Source organism: Magnolia sinica, chromosome 12 (assembly GCF_029962835.1).
Source record: "Magnolia sinica isolate HGM2019 chromosome 12, MsV1, whole genome shotgun sequence".
In the NCBI taxonomy this organism is placed as follows: Eukaryota; Viridiplantae; Streptophyta; class Magnoliopsida; order Magnoliales; family Magnoliaceae; genus Magnolia; species Magnolia sinica.
This window is the reverse complement of record NC_080584.1, coordinates 80,061,857-80,077,887: the sequence shown is the minus strand read 5'-3', so window position 1 is coordinate 80,077,887 and position 16,031 is coordinate 80,061,857. Positions and strand designations below refer to the sequence as shown.

Here is a 16,031-nt window from a genome sequence, read left to right as displayed (position 1 = left end):
CCATGCACTTTTCAGAAGCACAATAGATGAAAATAGAACAATTTAATAAATCAGATAACCAAACCAAAAACAAACAACTACAAACACACTATTTTAGATGGAAAAACCTTTATAGGAAAAAATCATGGCACAAAGCGACAGAGATCTAATATAATCAAAACCTTAGAGTTGTATAGACTAACCTTCTTCTATTAAGGAATTGCTCGATCTCCCCTTGTGATGCACACCTCTAGAAAACCCTAGATACCTTGAGAAAATCCATTTCCCAAGCCGTTATAAGTATAAAAATCCTCTCCCTTAGCAAAACCCTTACCCCTTAATTAGATAAAACACTCGTATTATCTTAGCCCTAACCTTAAAACAGACTTAAATACCCTTACTTGTGTTAATTCATGCAAAACCGACGGTCCCACCTCGATTGACCGAGGGTCAACCAAGCTTTCAATAAAGAGTCTCGGTCAACCGAACCATACCTCGGTCAACTGGGAAACTCACAGCAAGGTTCGGTCGACCGAAGGATTCTTCGGTTGACTAGGAAACTCATGGCAAGGTTCGGTCGATTGAAGGATTCCTCGGTCGACTGAACTACCCTTGCATGCATAATGCAAGGCATCTTACACACCATAGTCTACGATAAATAATTGAAGATTAGAATGAATCATTTCTAGTCACTTGTGGATTTGGTGCAATGACATCCTCTAAGAAGGATATAGTTTTAGAGGTCTCAAATTGATTTACCTGATTGGAGGGTGTAGATTGGGTTTTCGTTTTAGGAAGGAGTGTGATGATTCAATTCACCTCATTACCACCATAACATAAGAGATATTAGAGTTTTGTCTCTAATTATGATTTCTCCAAGTCCTATAAATACTCATATAAGATTTTAGTTGGAGACATTTCTCTCTCCTCTCAAATCCTAACCCTAATGTGACCCCTTCCCTCTAGTAAACCCTAGTTCATCAAATCTAGAGATATCATAGTGTGTATAGTACTATCTTCCCTCTTGTGGTTGAGAATAAAAAACTCCGGTGGGTTTTCCTTCATCTCCATGCTTGTTCCTATGTGCTAAAAGAAGACAATCATTCAAGTTAATTTCATTCCTTAAAAATAAAAAATAAAAAATAAAAAATGACATACTTTTCAGCGATTTTGCTTTCACCACCACCATCATACTAAAAAAATTTCGACTTGGAGTACTTTCTAATTCTTCCTAAGAGGATATGAAGAATCTATAAAATCAAAGACCTTACTTGCATAAGTTCAGGGCTCATGAAAGACAAATCACCAACCATTCCCCCCTGCACATGAGCATCGGCAAGTCCAAAAGCTCCACTAATGGCACACATGCCAATATATGTTCCTAGCCCTCCCTTGCCGGATGTTGCCAAATCCAACTATAGGAGAAAAAGAAACGTTGAATCAATTTAATTTTCCACAATGATGCCTAAACCAATAACGTCCTTAAATGCAAATTGTGTACACATGGGCAAAAATGCAAAGACAGCATGTTTGCAACATCCAATCCAAGCACCAGGCATGTCACTATATAGATGTCTACCTCAAAACTCTGACCGCCCAATCATCAAAGAGAAACACTACTACATTTAATGTGGAGCTTGCACAAGTTTTGGTTTTTAACTATCCATTGCTTTCATAAGCGTGTGGCCCCACCTGAACTTTGGGCCAGTTCATCTGCATAGTGGAATCTACCCGATGCATGTCTCAAATGTCGCATACATGCATATAAGAAATTGTGAGACGATGAAATAAACAATTGAAGTGAGCTTCAATGAAAATAGTACTTACAATGAGAACTAGCAGTGAGCATATGAAGAAAATTGTAAATCCTGCTAAATTTCTCCGTCTTGTATTGATCTTGGCCTCATTGTATATTAGTATTGTGAGTGTTCCAAGCGCAAAAGGTTGGTATGCAAGAGTAAGTACTCTTGTCGGGTGATATTTCTGCAAAAGGAAACAGAAAGCCTGGTCGTAAATTCACTGTGCATATCCTTCAATAGTCTATCCTAATTTAAAATGTCCATCTATCCTAATGGGATGCTTAGAATCAGTCTACAAGCTAGAAATTTTGGGTGCATCATATCCACCATGGCGCCCACCATATGAACAACTCATGTCACCAAAACATAGGCCCCACATGTACAATTTATTAGGCTGTGCAAATGCTCCATCGAGTACTATATTTACTGATCATCATACTTATCAATGGTATACATGGTCCTTGTGTATGGTTCTAACGACTGCTGATTTGGTCTGGGCAATCATATAGACTGGCCATGGTGATCAATCCAAGGTTATTGGATTTTGGCTGGCATCCAAATATTGACCAGAACAAGGAAAGATCCATAGTCAATGAGAAAATCCTAGAATGATGGGTGGGTTAGGAAACCCAATCAACTATAGTACAAGGACGATGGCACATCCACATAGCTGTGCACTTGACAAACAGTCTTGATAACCTGTTATATTTTCCCTGTACATTGCAAGGACCACACTTGATAGAACTTCTACAGAATGTGAATTATAAAAACAGCGTAATTAATATCTCAAAATCAAAACCATGAAAATGGCAACATACTGGAAACAATTTAATATAGTAATCTTGGCTCGTCAGCATGCTATTCCATGCAAAGAGACTCCCATTTCCTAAAATCCAGCATACGAACATTGTGGTATAATTTCCCTGCTAATCACATCATACAAATATCAAAATTTCTCACGAACACATTCGAATATCAGCACAACTGAGTTCATTTCATTTCCCTCTATATAACGTAACTACGACGTTCAGATTGCATACCTTAAGTTTGATGGTCGCTGTGTTTTCAACATCCAATGTCATGGCTGCTCCCCACCAATGCAAATAAAACAGAATTAGAAACTACATAGCATTACAAGAGTCTGTTTGGATGCTCAGTTGAATTGGATTGTAATAGTTCAATTAGTATGAAGAAATTATCAAAATAAAGTTCGGATCATTTTAATTCATAATGATTGAGTAACCCTTAATTTCAATTCCAAGTGTTTCATGTCGGACTGAAATCATTGGAATTCTTATTTTGGGGCTAGCCCCAATTTGGTCATCTTGACTTTTGTGTATTGAATTACCGCAATTCATTTCAATTCAACATCCAAATGTTATTGAAATCTCAACAGGCTTTGTAAACATAGGGGAATGGATGAAAACACTAACTAATGCTCGAAAAGCCATTAGTTCTGCAACAAATCTAAGCCAATAGAGATATTGTTAAGTCTATAACATGATTTCAATATCATATTAATGATTCAATCCAGTAGCCCCAAGACATAAAACTGTATTCTAAATAAAGTCTGATATATGTATGTAGCATCAACAATGTAAATTGCCAACACATTCAATAGCATCAGATCACAACATAATGTCTTTATTATGTTAAATAGATTCTATTAACCACACATCCTGTTGGTATCGATTCCCTAGTGGGGGTGGCTAACAGTGAAGTGTGAACTGACAGTGGGGTGTACTAACAAGCTAACCAAAAAGAAAAAAAAAAACAACCATACATCCTGTTATCAAATCACAACATAATGTCTTTATCATGTTAAATAGATTCTATTAAACATACAACCTCTTTTATAGGCTGCTTTATAATTCATGTTTCCATGAAAAAAGACGGATTCCAAACAAAAGCTAAGTCAATTAAACGCATCATAATCCCCATTGGCCATTTCGACAAAACATATTTCCAACAAGGAAAAGATCAAAACAAAACATATCTATAAACTTCTAGTCCTATTTCTATAAAATTTTGCCATTCAAGCAATGCCATTGTACTCATGTTCTGTTGATGTAAGAAAGACAAAAAATTCTAGGAATTATATATACCTAATCTGTCATCAATACCCATCTTTCCAACTTCCAAGACACAAACTACAATGGCGCGTTTGGATACACTAACAAATTGAATTGCAATTAACAATCCAATAAAGTGGAAACAGACAGCTTGTAATTTCCTCAGCATTTGTATGGACACTCTGCTCGAAATTGTGAAAACATTACATTCAAGTTGAATGTGAAAGAAATGCAATTGCAATTCAATTCACTTGTGCTTTAAAGTGAACTGAATATACTATCTTCCAATCAATAGACTGAGTTGAGTTGACAGAGTCAATAGCGAGTCAACTGAGTCCAGGCCGAGTTGATCGACGAGTCTTGTAGATTCCAAAGCTAAAAGACAACTTGGCCAAGACCCAGCCGAGTTGAGTTGACTAGGCCATGTTCCGAGTTGAGTTTCCCAGTTTTACAACTATGCGAGTCATGAATATTACAACCATGTATACAACTAAACTACCATGTAATATATGTATATGCATATACCTAACAGAAGCCATTCAAAAAGCAATCATCTTTCAACAACAGAGGGGGGGGGGGGGGGGGATTTTACCAGAAAATTTATCAAGATTTCTGATTTTACCAAACAATGCCTTAACTAATTTAAGGCCCCAAAACATGCACTCTGCACTCTTGAGAATGACCAAGAGAACTCGTCTATTTTCCTAAGAAGTGGAATCAAGCATTGTACGAACCACGTGGTGTGTGTATCATCCAAACGGCCCAACAGGTGCACCGGACCATGATGTTTAGGTCAACCAAGAGTCAAGCCAATCCAGTCATCATGTGGGCCACAGCATAAAAAACAATTTACACAACCCAAAGGGTTCCAAATATGTGTGTGGTCCACCTGATGACTGGATGAACTTGAACTTTGATTGGTTTAAACATCATGGTACGGTGTACTTTTTGAATGGCTTAGATGTCATACATACACCATGGTACCAGCACAACACCATGGGACCCACACAATGCGTGATTCCACTTCAATAAAAATAATTAGGCAAGGGCATTTTGATGATTTTACCCTCCGAAAAGCATGCATATTGACTTTATATTTGCCGAGGAAGTTCGGTAGATTCAGAAATCTTGGGAATTTCTGTAATAATCAGAAAACGAAAAATAAAAAATAAAAAAGGAACAGACACTTCACACTGTTACGGGGGGGCGGATTAGGTAAGACCCCGGACTCACCCAATGTTAGGAAGCGCGGAAGGTGAGCCCTCAAGATCTGACGGTCTACACGATGTTGGGAACCTTTACAAAGCAGAAGATTGACGTTCCAACGGCACGCCTATCTACTACTGGAGCAGATGAAACTATTCGCACCTCTGATCCTACGGTATATAGTGGCCCCGGATTGCGATCTATGGATCAGATCGTCCCAAGGACAAGCTAAGATGGACAGACTACCGTGCACACTATATCTCTCTGTATACTCTCGGTATTTCGTATAATTGTTTAATGCGAGAGAGAGAACGCATCCCTTTTTATAGGAAAGGAGTCAAATCCCTATCTCTTATCATATTTCAAATTCAAAGTTGAATTTGAAATCTCAACCGAATGGAAAAGAAGGCCGGAGAAAGCCTTAACATGTGGGACCCACCCACTAGTGATTGCTCACCAGTGGGCCCCACTGGCCTACGTCCAACATCTCCCACTCAATCACATTGTGGGATATGCACAAAAAAATTTGTCCATCTAACTTGCCTAATAACAATCAAAAAATCAAATATCGCAATCAAAAGAATCAAAGGCGTGGGACCAGCTGGATCACCATAATCTTCTCACAGGTGCTTAAGTACTAAGTGACCACCTGACTAGTACTCAATAACCCAAGCTTTGCAATGCCTGTCCTAGTCCGCATGACCACACCGGATAGAGTTAACTCCCGACCTGGAGTGATCGGCCAACATGCGCACTTATCCAACTTATCGAGTTATTATGAAAACTTGATTTTTCACAAACTTCGAATAAAACCAATTCAAAGCAATACTTATATATATATGCTTTTTAAGAAAAATACTGTTTGCAAAAGTCTAATAAAAACAACTCGATACTGCCGGCGGATAAGTCTTCAAGTGCGTATTTATAGTTCTAGAAACTTGGTGTAGCTGTCACGGGATCTTCCCCACGCAGATGTGTAATTTGAAATTAATCAAGCTACTTTCCTAGCGTAACTAAGTCTGGCCAATCAAGGACCTTTCGTCATAGTACACTAAAGTAGCAACACTCAATCTCATCCTCATATACACAAGAGGAGGGTAGCTAAGGACACAAAGAGTCACCTACAGGACTGGCTACTCGCACGTTGCAATGATTAGATCGAATCAAAGCAATCTATAGGTAATAGGTCCCAACACGTGGCTACAATCCACGTCGTAAAGTAGACAATACTAGGTGAATGTCGGGTCTACAATACGCAAGTCATTCTACATAAGGTACGACTCATCTCATAACCTCATAACCTGGCTTTAATTTTAGGCCATAACATTGATTGCATGTAACGGAATGGTGCGATTATATTATTCGACTTTATCAGTCTCATCTTCAATCTTTATAAGATTGTAGGCGGATACGACTCACTCATATCCTCATCCTTTATTATTCACAATAAAGGGAAGTTCATACCTCAATGTATAAACATAGCTCCAAATGTACCTCTCTTGTACATTCAAGGTTGGTCAACCCGTGCGAGTGGGTGACCGGCCTGCCGACAAAAATAGAAATCCTACATGATTTCAAGGTAAATGCTGATGATCTTCATACCTAGTTATATTAGTGTTCAATACTGAATAAAAGGAATATAATATTCATTAATGAAAGATCAAAGGTACTACAAAACAAGTACATCAGTCAAGCTTTCCTCAATCCCATCTGCCTGACGTGAACCTGAAATAGATCTCTAGCTATAGGTTTCGTCATGGGATCAGCCATCATCTCCTTAGTAGGAATGTAGCTGAGGGCGACCTTCTTATCTCTCACTTGATCACGGACGTAATGATACTTGATCTCAATGTGCTTAGATTTCTAGTGGTGTTTAGGGTCCTTTGCCAAGTCAATGGCAGAAGTATTGTCTATCTTCAGCGATATAGGCTGACGAACACTCGGTACAACACCCAGACTCATTAGAAATCTGCGAACCCATACACACTCCTGAACTGCAACACAACATGCAATGTACTCGGCCTCCATAGATGAAAGAGCTGTGGATGTCTGTTTCTTACTCGACCATGAGATAGCTCCTCCTCCGAGTAAGAATACATATCCTGAAGTAGACTTTTCCTCGTCGGCGTCATTACCCCAAGCAGCATCTGAATATCCATTGAGCTCGAGGCTTGTTCCTTCATAACATAACATTAGGTCTTTTGTTTCTCTGAGATAGCGGAATATACGTTTGACGGCTTGCCAATGAGACTGTCCCGGGTTACTCTGATAACGGCTGACTATGCCAACTGCATAGCTAATATCCGGTCTGGTGCAAAGCATAGCATACATTAAGCTCCCTACTGCACTTGCATAAGGTACTGAGGACATAGCCAATTTCTCGGCTTCAGTCTGGGGACACGATTTCCTGTCTAGCTTGGTAGCTTTATCCATAGGGGTTTCAACAGCTTTTGAATTTTCCATCCTGAACCGCTCTAAGATCTTTTGTATATAGGTTGCTTGAGACAAGCCTAAAAATTTCTTAGGGCGATCCCTGATGATTTTTACCCCAAGAATAAAGTTGGCTTCACCGAGGTCTTTCATCTCAAAGTTCGAGAATAGCCAATCTTTAGTCAATATTAACAATTACATGTCATTACCAGCTAACAGGATATCGTCTATATATAGAGATAGTATTAGAAAAGATCTTCCAGACCGTTTTATGTATACACAATGATCTTCTTCACTCATCGTGAATCCAAAAGTGGTGATGGCCAAGTGGAACCTCATGTACCACTGTCTTGAAGATTGCTTTAGCCCATAGATAGATTTTAACAACTTGCAGACTTTCTTTGGATGCTTTTTGTCCACATAACCCATGGGCTGTTGCATGTATATCTCTTCATCCAAGTCACCATTTAAGAATGCGGTCTTTACATCCATCTGATATAACTCTAAGTTTAAACTTGCGACAATGGACAAGATCATGCGGATTGAGGAGAACTTTGCAACAGGTGAAAAGGTCTCCTCGTAATCAATGCCTTCTTGCTGTGTAAAACCTTTAGCAACTAATCGTGCTTTATACTTGTCCACTGTACCATCTGCCTTTCTTTTGATCTTAAGTACCCATTTATTACCTATCGCTTTGCGATTGGAAGGCAGATCAACAAGTTCCCAGACTTTATTCTTCTCTATGAAGGCGATCTCTTCGTCCATAGCATTTACCCAATCGGCCGAATTAGAAGATAATAATGCATCCTGATATGAATCAGGTTCATCATCATCAACTGCAACGCAAGAGAATGTTTGTCCCTCAATATTGAAGTATATTCGGGGAATCAATCCTCTTTCGCTTCGACGTAACTCAGGAGCCTGCTGAGATGTCCTCCCACTGTCCTGGTGAACTATAGGAGCATCTTCATCTTGAGGAGCAGAACTCCTACTCTCCTAAGATACATCGGGTATTTCAAAAAATTCTATTGGAACCTTTTGCTTCATTCAGCTTGAATATCTATCTTCAACGAAGGTCACGTCTCGGGATTCTATCTCAATTCATCGTCCATGGTTCTCATAAATTAGAACGTATCCCTTTGAATGCATAGGGTACCTAATGAACCGCATTCAATGGTTTTACTATCAAGTTTACCTCTATGTTGAGTAGGTAGCAAAACATATGCCAATGATCCCCAAGGGCGTATGTGGGCTAAAGAAGGAGGCCTCCTAGACCACATCTCATATGGAGTCTTAGGAATGGATTTGGATGGGACTCTATTAAGGACGTAGACGGCTATTAACAGTGCGTCTTCCCAGAATATGGTAGAGAGATTGGCTTGTGCCATTATCAATCTAACCATGTCCAATAGTGTCCTATTCCTTCTCTCTGCAACACCGTTTTGTTGTGGAGTGTAAGCCATTGTGTACTGCCGAACAATTCTAACGTTTTCATAATATGATTTAAACGTTTCAGATGTATACTCGCCACCTCTATCAGATCGAAGGGTTTTAATCTTTTTCTCAAGCTGATTTTCTACCTCAGCTTTATATTTAAGAAAATAATCAAAAACCTTAGATTTGTGTGAGATGAGATACACATATCCATAGCGCGAGTAATCGTCAATGAAAGTGACAAAGTATTGACATCCGTTTCTGGCATGTACATTAAAGGGTCCACAGATATCTGAATGGATTATCTCTAGTGTGCCCTTAGACTTAGCCGCTTTGGGAAATGGTTTCTTCGATGTCTTCCCGGACACACAATGTTCACAAAATGGCAAATCAACTTTAGATAAGGAGTCTAACAGACCAAAACGTACTAGTCTTGTCATACGATCTTTTCCGATGTGACCTAACCTCGCGTGCCATTTTTGAGATTCAGATACTACATTTTTATTCGACATAGTAGATAAAGCAAGATGGGCATTATCACAATCTACGTCTAGAATAAATAAATCTGAAATTAAATTTCTCCATGCAAAGATGAGGTTATTCTGTCTCAAAGAAACTCTAGTCCCAGAAAATCGAATATCAAAACCATCAAATAATAACCTAGAAATAGAAATTAAATTCCGACGCATCCCCGGTGCAAAAAGAGTATCATGAAGGATTATTGTTTGCCCTATGCGCGTACGGAGATGGAGAACGCCAATCCCTAGTATGTCTTCAACAGCGTTATTGCCCATGTACAGCTTGTAACTTCCTTTGGCTACAGGCTGAAATTCCTCGAGTCCTCGATGACTCTGTGTCACGTGCTTTGTTGCGCCTGAATCCAAAATCCACTCGTTAGATATAGAATCAACGGAAAGGATTTCAGAACAAACGCCTACATACAAAGTATCTTATGACTAAGAAATTACCGTCTTTTTGTGGGCACACTGCCGAGCATAATGGCCGGAATTTCCACAAACAAAGCAGATTATTTTTGTCTTTTTCTGCTTCTTCTTTCCATTCCCCTTCTTGAGATTTGGAGCAGGTGTTGTGGTCTTCTGTTCTTGATTATTCTTCTTCGCCTTCTTATGAGCTTTGAACCGTTTATTATTAGCTTTTCGCTTATGGGACTCTGCTACAAAGGCCTTGGCCGAACCTGGCTAAATTGCATTCATATCAACCTCACATACCAAGTGGCCACAAAAGTCTCTGAACGTAGTAATTGAATCAGTATGGTTCAGAATTCTTTTAATTTGGGCCCAAGATTCAGGCAAGGAACGGTGCATGGCTATAATCTTCTGATTTTCAGTCAATTTGCACCCAACATTCCTAAGGGCACCTATCATTTGCTCCATCTTATGAATATGATCTTTGATGGGATAGCCGACAGGCATCCTTACTCCTGGAATTCCAATTCCATTGCCCTAACTCTCGCATCTGACTTCTGCGCATAGGCATCTGTCAGTGCTTCCCAGATTCCCTTAGCGGTTTCATGCACTTCATACGTAGGTATGAGTTCTTTGTGCATAGTGCTAAGAAGAACATTACGGGCTGAACGATTTTATTTTCGCCACTTATTATAGCGAGTCATCGCAACCCTATGTTCTTGTAAATTTCCGTTTTCAGCCAGGATGGGTTCCTCTTGAACTACATCGAGTGTGTGAGATATGTCGTCTTCGTCCAGAAGGCATCGCACTGCTCGGGATCAGTCTTCATAGTTGTTGCCGTCGAAATGTTATCATTTTAGTTGTTCAGCGATTAACGCTATGGTGGTCATCTCTACATTGCATGAGTATCACTACTTAGCTATGATCTAAGGTATTGACACTAATCATCAGCATTTCTACGTATTATATAAAATTTCAAAGTATAAAAGCAGTTAACACATCTTAATGAGATCTGAAAGTCCATATACCCGAATGGGCGGTGTAGAACAATCAAGTTCTCTAATTAAAATGAGATTTAATGCTTTTATAAGAATAAATTTATATAACGTGCAACCTTCCATTACATGGTTACATGCATCATTTGGTGTAGGAGAATAAACTCCCACTCAGGTTATGCACAACCTTTATTTGTGTATAGGGAGTACCTAAGTACTAAGTTTTTCTATATTTTCCAATGAAAAATAAGGGGGCTTTGATCTAAACACATCAAGCCGAATACTTTCATGCATATTAACATCATCATCAGAAAGGAAAAATTAAGTGCTTAGATATAAAGAGAGTACAATCTTCACCTGTGATCATGACTATTAGTGATGGATCCGATCATTACCGATAATGATCATTGTTGATGATGGATCCTTTCATCAACATTGATCATCATGGTTGATGATCGTTTCGTTCACTAATGAGCAATAGATCAACAATGAAGAAGATATTATAAAGGAAACTATATTTTTGATATGAGTCCATCATCCTTCAACAGATCTACTCATGAAGAATTAGAAAAACACAAAAAAAAAAAAAATTGCTACGAATTAGCTGATATGTGTATATGTGCTAACATGTGTACAAAAGCCATGTGTACATAAGCCAACACGTGTACATCAGTTAACACGTGTACAACACGTGTACACATGTGTATAGCAGAAGCTATTACACATGTATGCCCACATTAACTGGTATATAGTATGTGTACAGTAGCTAACTTGTATAGTGTAAGCCAACACGTGTACATCAGTTAACACGTGTACAACACGTGTACACATGTGTATAGCAGATTCTATTAGACATGTATGCAGTAGCTAACTTGTACGTGGAAGCCAACACGTAAGCCAACACGTGTAAATGCAGATTAGAACGGTTCTCATGTACAGCACGTACAGCAGCTAATGCAGATTACAACATGTGTATACATGTATACAATAGCTAATGCAGATTACAACTTGTATAGTTAACTTGTACGTGTATATTGTATACATTAGCTAATGCAGATTACAACACATGTACAGTAGCTAACACATGTATGGTAGGCAACACGTGTACACATGTACAGCAGCTAATGCACGTACCGTAGCTAACACATGTACGGTGGCTAACACATGTATGATAGCCAACACGTGTACACATGTACAGCAGCTAATGCACGTACAGCAGCTAACACATGTACAGTGGCTAACACATGTATGGTAGCCAACACGTGTACACATGTACAGCAGCTAATGCACGTACAGCAGCTAACACATGTACAGTGGCTAACACATGTATGGTAGCCAACACGTGTACACATGTACAGCAGCTAATGCACGTACAGCAGCTAACACATGTACAGTGGCTAACACATGTATGGTAGCCAACACGTGTACACATGTACAGCAGCTAATGTAGATTAGAATGGTGCTCATGTACAGCACGTGTTAACTTGTATGTGTACAACACGTGTACAACATGTATACAGTAGCTAACTTGTACAACATGTATACAGTAGCTAACTTGTATAACACGTGTACAACATATATAATTTGTTAAATAACGCGTGTACAACAGTAATTTGCTCTGATATAACATCCATATAGTAGCTAAATAACACGTGTACAACACGTGTACAACATTAGCTATTGCAGATAAGCTATTTTTTTTAATTTTTTTTTAATTTTTTTTAATAACTCATCACATCTGATGAGTCTTATAAATCTGAACGTTCCACATGAAGCAGAACCTCATGAAATCCCCTGGTACCAATTTTTACTTTGAACCAAAACTTTGGTGGGCCATTACAAATTCAAACATTTTCTTCCCTCAATTTGAATTTCTCTTTGCTATGGCCCACTAGAATCTTAGATCAGTGTGAAAATTCACCTCCTGAGGTTTCATGGGATTCCGCATCTTATTGACCATTCGGATTCGACACCAATGACACGTGAGTAAAGGTGCGTAGGTGAGCATGCCTTTAAGTGGTGTAGTTCAATACAACAACTATTAGTGGATGTATTTCTATTAAACAACTATTGGTGGATATGATGTACACGCATGGGGTACAATATGTGGACCATTCCATAAACCAATTACATGTTGTACATTAAGATGTATGGAATCATAAAGATCTACATGATCATCTTGGTCCATCATAATCGGGCTTACATGCACATGGCATATGTGTATACAAAAAACTAATCCACCGTACACATGCTGATTTGATACCATTCGTAAAACATGAATTCCAATCCAAAAAAAAAGGATGGGTTACTTACCTTTTTAGATGAATATAATCGGAGATCTACCGTTGAATTTCTCTTTGCTATGGCCTACTAGAATCTTAGATCAGTGTAAAAATTCACCTCCTGAGGTTTCATGGGATTCCGCATCTTATTGACCATTCGGATTCGACACCAATGACACGTGAGTAAAGGTGCGTAGGTGAGCATGCCTTTAAGTGGTGTAGTTCAATATAATAACTATTAGTTGATGTATTTCTATTAAACAACTATTGGTGGATATGATGTACACGCATGGGGTACAATATGTGGACTATTCCATAAACCAATTACATGTTGTACATTAAGATGTGTGGAATCATAAAAATCTACATGATCATCTTGGTCCATCATAATCGGGCTTACATGCACATGGCATATGTGTATACAAAAAACTAATCCACCGTACACATGCTGATTTGATACCATTCGTAAAACATGGATTCCAATCCAAAAAAAAGGATGGGTTACTTACCTTTTTAGATGAATATAATCGGAGATCCGCCGTTAAATATGCTTTGATACCACTGTTAGGAAGCGCGGAAGGTGAGCCCTCAAGATCTGACGGTCTACACGATGTTGGGAACCTTTATAAAGCAGAAGATTGACGTTCCAACGGCCCGCCTATCTACTACTGGAGCAGATGGAACTATTCACACCTCTGATCCTACGGTATATAGTAGTCCCGGATTGCGATCTATGGATCAAATCGTCCCAAGGACAAGCTAAGATGGACAGACTACCATGCACACTATATCTCTCTATATACTCTCGGTATTTCGTATAATTATGTAATGCGAGAGAGAGAACGCATCCCTTTTTATAGGAAATGAGGGAGAGATCGGATGAAATAGGATGAAACCATATTATCCGGTCAAATCTCTATCTCTTATCATATTTCAAATTCAAAGTTGAATTTGAAATCTCAACCGAATGAAAAAGAAAGCCGGAGAAAGCCTTAACACGTGGGACTCACCCACTAGTGATTGCTCACCAGTGGGCCCCACTGGCCTACGTCCAACACTCGAGTAGGTACGACCCTTACCATGACCCCACTTTGATGTGTGTATTCTATATGCACGTAGTCCATCCTTTATTTCAGATCATTTTACGTCGTTATCTCAAAAAATGAAGCAGATCCAATTATCAGATGCACCATGTCATATCGTACAGGGGTGATTGACCATTAATAAGCAACAAAAATTTTGTATCAAGCTGATATTTGTTTGTACTCCAGTTGTAGAGTCTCGGGAGTTTCAACACCTGGTCGAGGGTTCGAGTACCATAGGTGGTGAAATCCCACTACGGCCTGAGTGTGTAGGGGTGTGTGTGCGTGATATTTTTTTTTCCCTTCATCCACGCTTACGTGACCCTATCAACAGATTGGATGGCAAACAAACACTGCAGAAACATTAAAGGTCGTTCCCTTCATCCACGCTTACGTGACCCTGTCAACAGATTGGATGGCAAACAAACACTGCAGAAACATTAAAGGTCGCCCTAAGAAGTTTTTAACGGTAAAGCATTCAATCACCACTCTTTCCTATGGTATGGTCCACCTAACAAATGGATCTTCTTAATTTTTTGGATAAATCCATAAAATGATATGGAAAAACTAATGGACGGTGCGGATAGAGAATACATACATCAAGGTAAGCCCCACGGTAGTGGCCACACCGTCTGAGGGTGAGTCCGGGGTCTCACCCAATCCACCATTATTACCGTCCAAAGGATGCTTTTTGAAGAATGAAATGACCAAAATACCCTTCACCTTTGTTCGAGAATCATGAGAGACCCAAGTGGTGAGCATATGAAATCCAAACCGTCCAAATGAAGCACACTGCCATGGTAATCAGATGACCCAAAAAAAAATTAGGCCGACCAGCCAAATGGGAAATTCATGGCAAGGCGCGACTGTTGGACGGGTTGGATTTCATACACGCACCTTGTGGGCCCCACATTTCTCGCTCCAAATTTTTAGGAAAACAAATTTCCAAAGGGCATTTTCGTCATTTCACCATCCAAATCTATTTCTTTCTCTGATAGGAAAAAATGGAATACTTCCAAAGAAAACACCCAACAACAGAGAAACCATTTTCAGAGAAACAAAATTTAAAAAATAAAAATAAAAATAAAAAGAGAAGAAAATGAGAAATCTCTTCCCCAAACAGAAGAAACCTGAATTAAGAAAATGAGAAATCTCTTCCCCGAACAGAAGAAACCTGAATTTTCATACGGAAAGAATCATTACATAATTCATATGGGATTTGAAGATTGCAGAGAAATGAGAGCGAAAAAGAGAGAAAAAGCTCACTTGGAAGAGTGGTGGAGATTCTTCTGACTTCCAAAGCAAAAAGAAAGAAACAACCAGTTTTTTTTTTTTTTTTTTTACTTGAATTCGTTTCGCCGTTTCTGCACGTCACGACTCCGAACCAGGCGCGCGGTTTGACTAGTGACCCTGCCACTAGCCAGGTGGCTACTGAGTGGTCGGTGCTCTGTGGGCCCCACCATTATTTATTGTTATATCCACGCCGTCCATCCATTTTTAAATATCATTTTAATTCTTAATCCAAAAAATGACCCAGATCTAAATCTCAGGCGAACCACACCGTAGGAAAACAGTGGTGACTGAATGTCCACCATTAAAATCCTTATACTGCCCACTGTAATGTTTATTTCACATCTAACCTAGTGATTATGCCCACTGTAATGTTTATTTCACATCTAACCTGTTGATTAGGTCATAAAGACCAGGATGAAGGGAAAAAAAACAAAAACAAATATCAGCTTGATCCAAAACTTCTATGCCCAAAGAACCTTTTAACGGTGAGCTTTCAATCAACACGTTTTCCTGAGATGTGGTCCACTTGAGAT

At 39.1% G+C, this 16,031-nt stretch overlaps 1 pseudogene; it reads right to left on the bottom strand.

Annotated features, from left to right (window-relative positions):
* LOC131221855 (equilibrative nucleotide transporter 3-like) overlaps positions 1–15,541 on the bottom strand; it is a 37,236-nt pseudogene extending 21,695 nt beyond the window's left edge.
* Between the last annotated feature and the right edge of the window lie 490 nt (positions 15,542–16,031).